Source organism: Engraulis encrasicolus, chromosome 4, assembly GCF_034702125.1.
Source record: "Engraulis encrasicolus isolate BLACKSEA-1 chromosome 4, IST_EnEncr_1.0, whole genome shotgun sequence".
Classification (NCBI taxonomy): domain Eukaryota; kingdom Metazoa; phylum Chordata; class Actinopteri; order Clupeiformes; family Engraulidae; genus Engraulis; species Engraulis encrasicolus.
In genome coordinates, this window is record NC_085860.1 from 32,547,407 (window position 1) to 32,553,662 (window position 6,256).

A 6,256-nucleotide genomic window follows, 5' to 3' on the forward strand; every position below is an offset into this window, starting at 1 on the left:
CACACACACACACACACACACACACACACACACACACACACACACACACACACACACACATATATATGCACGTACATGCATGCATGCATGCCATGTGCACACACACACACACAAACACACATACAAATATTCACACACACACACACACACACACACACACGCACATGCATTTATATATGAATGCACACACACATACAAATATTCACACACACGCACACACACACACACACATACAAACACAGATGCACGCACACACACACACACTTACAGTACAATTACACACACAATTACACACACATACAGCATGCATAAACGCACAAGCAAATGGTCACACACACACACACACACACACATGTACACACACACACACACACACAAACACACACACACACACACACACACACACACACACACACACACACACACACACACACACACACACACACACACACACACACACACACACACACACACACACACACACACACACACACATCTCCTAACCCTAGAGACCTGGTGGAGGAGGTACAGAGTGGGGTTTGTGCAATCTAGAATGGGGATTGAGTGACAGCTCTGGTTCTCTTCTGTCTGCCTGTCTTCTGTAACTCATGACAGACACACAGACAGACAGACAGACACACACACACACAGACAGACAGACAGACAGACGCACACAGACAGACAGACAGATACAGCCACCTCAGCAGGTGGACCTAAACACACACGCACACACACAACATGCAAGCATGCACGCACACACACACACACAAATACATAAATTCACACATAAATGACGGTCGCGCGCACGCACACGTGCACACACACACACACACACACACACACACACACACACACACACACACACACACACACACACACACACACACACACACACACACACACACACACACACACACAGTACAAGTTTGTGCATGCACCCCACGCAGCATGCGTACACACACATGTAGATACAGAAACACACACCTAGTACCCCTCCCTGTTCCCTGTCCGCCTCGCCATTTGTCTTTCGCTCCCTGACAGCTCCTGAATGCCATGTGTCACTGAGTACATGCTGCCGACTGAGTCAGCCTACTGCCAGTTGCCCCTGACTGACTGATCTGATCCCAACAGAAGCCATTGCTTCTCCTTAGGGAAGTCGACAGGGGGGGAAACAAAGGGGTCAGTTGTCCCAGGTCCAGGGAGAGAGGCGGCCCAGAATTGGGTCTTCAGTACATTGTAGGTAGGGGCAGGTCCGCTGACAGCTTTGACTGGGCCCAGGACAAAGCCATCTGAAAGGGCCCCCCAGCCCAATAGATACAATGTAATGAGGATCCAATTCTGGGCCCCCTTAATCCATGGGCCCGGGAAAACTGTCTCCTTTGTGCCCCCCTGTCGGCACCCCTGGGTAGGGGGGTCCTTTTCAGATGACTTCGTCCCGGGCCCAGTGCAAGCTGTCAGCTGGCCCTGCACCTCCTCACCGGCCGCAAAACAAGGTGAGCTTTGGGGGGACGGATCTGTTGACACCAGATGGTGGAGATCAGCAGAGGTGTCTGTCTCCACAGACAGAGACGGATTAGGACTCCTCCCACTGAAGAAGAAAACAACACGGCTTTGCAAACAGCAGTACAGAGTCATCTCAGAGTCACAAGAATAGAAAAAAAGTATAAAAAGATTTCCCCTTACTGTATGTCACAGCTCCTGCTGTAGGATTGTTATAGCCAGATTATTAATGACTGTGATTAATGTGTTAATGTGTTTTTAATGATGCGTTAATGTGTTAGTAAATACTGTCGTAATGTTGTAGCAATGCTATTAATCTAGAGACAAATCTAAAGTTGCAAGGTTTGTTGCTAGCTATACAATGCTACACCAAAATGTGTAATGCAATTCAAAAGTTGATGTCAGTGAACACTGAACTCTTCTGCAATGGGTTGGCATTTGTTTTTTTCTTTGAGAGATGGGTTTAAAAAAAAAAAAACTGGACAGATGCTATACAGAGAGTAACCAGACTGAAAATCTATCTGTATAATATCAAAGCACTGGTAAGAGCGGGCCTGCCCCCCCAAAGCAAGGCTTTTGATCCAGTAACAAAGAACCTTCAAAAAGTTCCTGAACACCAATCCAGATCATCTGTAAGACCTGACAAACCCGAACACCATAGATGTTGGGACACAAGGTAAATTGTGAATAATAACAAAATACTGCCATTTTCAAAACGTCTGATTCTTACATTTGATGGAGAATGGCACAAAGAAAACATCAGCCATCAAAACTGACCAAAATTATTGTTTTGGGGGATATTCATGAATATGTAAAAACAACACGTCTCAAAAGAGTTGGGACGGGGACAATAAAAGGCAGCAAATGCCAAGGAAGACTAAAAACAAAACAAAATACAACACTTAACAGTTAAATACATTAACCGATGAGATTATTTTATATTGAAAACAGTGTTAATTCCTATCTTGGACATGATTTCACCAGCTTCAATGGAGGGTGTATTCCTTGTCATATTTCTTCTTTGTCCTTACTATGTGGCAGTAATTGAAGATATCCCTTAAAATACAAAGCATGAGTGGCTTTTCATGCTGTTTAAAACCCATTTATATCATTCAGCACTGTATTTAACTCTACAGATGAGTGAGAACAACTTAACAAATGCACTACTGCACCTCCATGCCATCATGGAGGCTGACTTTTGAAGTTAGCACTAACACAAGTTGGATGGTCCATTTTCACTGTAGCACAGGATGCGCAAGACTATTCTTTTAAAAAAGAATTGACTTCTGCAACTCCTGCTGACTTCTGTAAGTAAAGGAGAGTTTCCCATGCCTTCTGGGTCTATTTCAAGTGAGCTCAGGTGGATAGGGGAATGTTAAACCTCTCTGTCATTTGCACACATTAACCTTAATATGGTCAATTTTCAATAGCTGTAATTCTTGGAGTGCTAGACTACAGCTGATATATGTCATGGACCTATACAATGATTTTAATGACAAAAATATGCCTTATATACACTCAATCATGGTAAATCAAAGGAAATTCAAAAATGTAGGTAATAACTATGGTAATTATTCCCTTTGCATCTTTAATTCTGAGTGACTCAGCCTCTCTGTGATGGTCTTATATCTGGACATTCATATTGTTCCTCAGTACAATTAATTTTGAAATGTCCTTCTTTGTTGTTTTATCTTATTTGGATGTTTATTACATCTCACTGATCCCCGTCCCAACTTATTTGAGACGTGTTGCAGCTATCAAATTAGAAATGAGTACATATGTCCCCCAAAACAATATTTTTTTCTCGGTTTTAACACTTAATATGTTGTCTTTTCATTATTCTCCACCTAATGAATGGTTTGAGTGTTTTGAAAATGATAGCATTTGGATTTTATTCACAGTTTACCAAACGTCCCAACTTCACCGGAGTTGGGGTTTGTAATTGATAGCTACGACTCAAACGCTTTACAATTATTTCTGGACAGGCCACTGGAGAAGACACAGCATGGCTTTGCAAGCAGTACAGATTTAGATCAGGAAGCATTGAAATAAGTAAAATTTCCCCTTATTGTACGTCACAGCTGTATGCTATTAATGACTATACTGTGATGTGTTAGTATACTGTTATAATGTTGTAGCAATAGTATGATTTTAGACTAATGCTGTAGCAGGGTTTGTTTTTATACTGTACAATGCTATACTAAACTTTCTAATAATTATACGAAAGTTGATGTCAGTCAACACTGAATTGAAGAAAGAGACCAGACTGACAATCTGTCTGTGTTCCACAGCACTTGGTGAGAGCAGGCCTACATCAAAATCAGGACTTTTGCCCCAGTAACAAAGAATCCTTCAAAACATCCCTGAATACCTATCATCCCCAAAAGCTAATACACGTAATGGAGAGTCATGACTCAACACTTTACAATTACATTGCATATTCAAGCACTCAAACAGTCGCTCACACCATCAGCTTACTGTATGTGGGACAATAGTCATTTGATTTCTGATATATACAATGAAGAGCTGACATTTTCCCGGCTCTTGTCTAATGGAAAAGAGACGTAGCCTCTTCCTGCAGAATGGGTCGCTGGCGGGCCTATTCACTGAAAATACTCAATTACATCATAACAACAGTGCTATGAAAGTACAGAGATCCTTAAGTAACAGATTAAGACATAGGGCCTAGCTATTACAATTTTGGTGACAGTAATGTTATAACATAGGCTCTGCGCTAAGGGGCTAAGTGCTCTGGAGCCGGGCCTTACACCATTCCAGCCAATCAGCAGTACTGCTGTGGGACACAGAGGGACGGCTTGATCAACTGACTGTTGACAAACGCCAACACCTTTCACCAGTATTCCACACGTACTGTACCTTGGCCAAATACCCACAGCTATACCCATCACTCTCTCTCTTTCTCTCTCTCTCTCTCTCTCTCTCTCTCTCTCTCTCTCTCTCTCTCTCTCATTATCATTCTGTCACTCTCTTTGTGTGTTTCTCTGTTTCCCCTCCTCTTCATTTATTTATTTTCTTTTTTTTCTTTTCTATTCTTTTTCTTTCTTTCTTTCTTTCTTTCTTTCTTTCTTTCTTTCTTTCTTTCTTTCTTTCTTTCTTTCTTTCTTTCTTTCTTTTCTTCCTTTCTTTCTGTCTTCCTTTCTTTCTGCCTTTCTTTCTTTCTTTCTTTCTTTCTGCTTTTGCATTATCCGTGCAATATTGGGGACAGGACACTTGAGTGATCATTAGGCCCTAAGTGACTGCTCCCGGTGGCCCACGCGGGGTGATCCATGGGCTAATTCCGACCTGGTTATCAGCCTAATTGCTGCCCTCCTCCTGCCAAAACCCTGCTAGCTCTGCGCCCGCGTCGCGTCGCGTCTCAGCTCCCCGTGATAAACGAGGTGTCACTGGGGCACAGTGGAAAACTTTCACCTCGCCGCGCCGCGTCTGAGAAAGTGCCGCGCTTGCCGCTAACGCCGTCACCGGCCAGCCTGCCTGCCTGTATGGCCGCCATGACAGATGGGAGCCTCAAGTCAGTCACAGAGAGAGCTCACCTGCTAAGTAATGTCACATGGCCCGACCCAGGCCGAGTAGCACTGCAGAGAGGAAAAGGGGAAGAGGTGTGTGTGTGTGTGTGTGTGTGTGTGTGTGTGTGTGTGTGTGTGTGTGTGTGTGTGTGTGTGTGTGCGTGCGTGCGTGCGTGTGTTTGTGTGTGTGTGTGTGTGTGTGTGTGTGTGTGTGTGTGTGTGTGTGCGTGCGTGCGTTTGTGTGTGAGTGTGTGTGTGTGTGTGTGTGCGTGCGTGCGTGCGTGCGTGTGTGTGTGTGTATGTGGGTACGTGTGCGTGCTTGTGTGTGTGTGTGTGTGTGTGTGCACATGTTTCTGTGTCTGTGTGTAATTACAGTATGTGCGGGCCTACCTGTGTGTGTGTGTGTGTGTGTGTGTGTGTGTGTGTGTGTGTGTGTGTGTGTGTGTGTGTGTGTGTGTGTGTGTGTGTGTGTGTGTGTGTGTGTGTGTGCGTGCGTGCGTGTATGTGTGTATCTCTTCTGTAGAGGAAGGCTATTGGCCTGGCCTGGATCCTGGCTGCCCCACCATTAAAAGAAAGATCTGCGGGTGAGTGGCAGTCAGAAAAATGAGAAAGGTTGGCATCTTGCCCAAGTCCTCTCTCTCTCTCTCTTTCTCTCTTTCTCTCTGCCACCCCCCTCTCCTCCTCTCCACCTGTCCTGCAATCACTTCCTTGAACATTGCTAAGTCAGACAAATAGGGCTGCTCTTCAAGTAATGAGTAGATCAAACATTGTATTTTAAAAGTATGAAAAAATATTTCTCAATCTTCCTTTGACAGTCTGTCTGCAAAAAAACGTGTTACCTTTTTTTTTACCCTGAGAGTATTTCAGTTGAGAATGATTATTAAAGGTTATTTTGAATAGGCTGTATTTACATATATAGTATGTTGTTGGTAGTGAATGTAGGACAACATATTTACATTTTATGGCCTGCCAAAAAAAGCTATATCACCAGCATCCCCCCACTTACACCCCCCCTCCCCCCTGACCAGAAAACCCTCTATTTCCCAAACATCTCACCAGAATAACCACAAGACCTGTCACCACCCTGCTAGTCCTTAAAGAAATAAACTGCCATGCGTGTTTTGACTCCCTGATCCATGTGATCCACTGTGACCCATGTAAAGTGACATTCGACTCTCGCCTTGAGACAATGTGTTCTGACTTTAGCCGGCGACTCTTCCCGACTGAGGAGT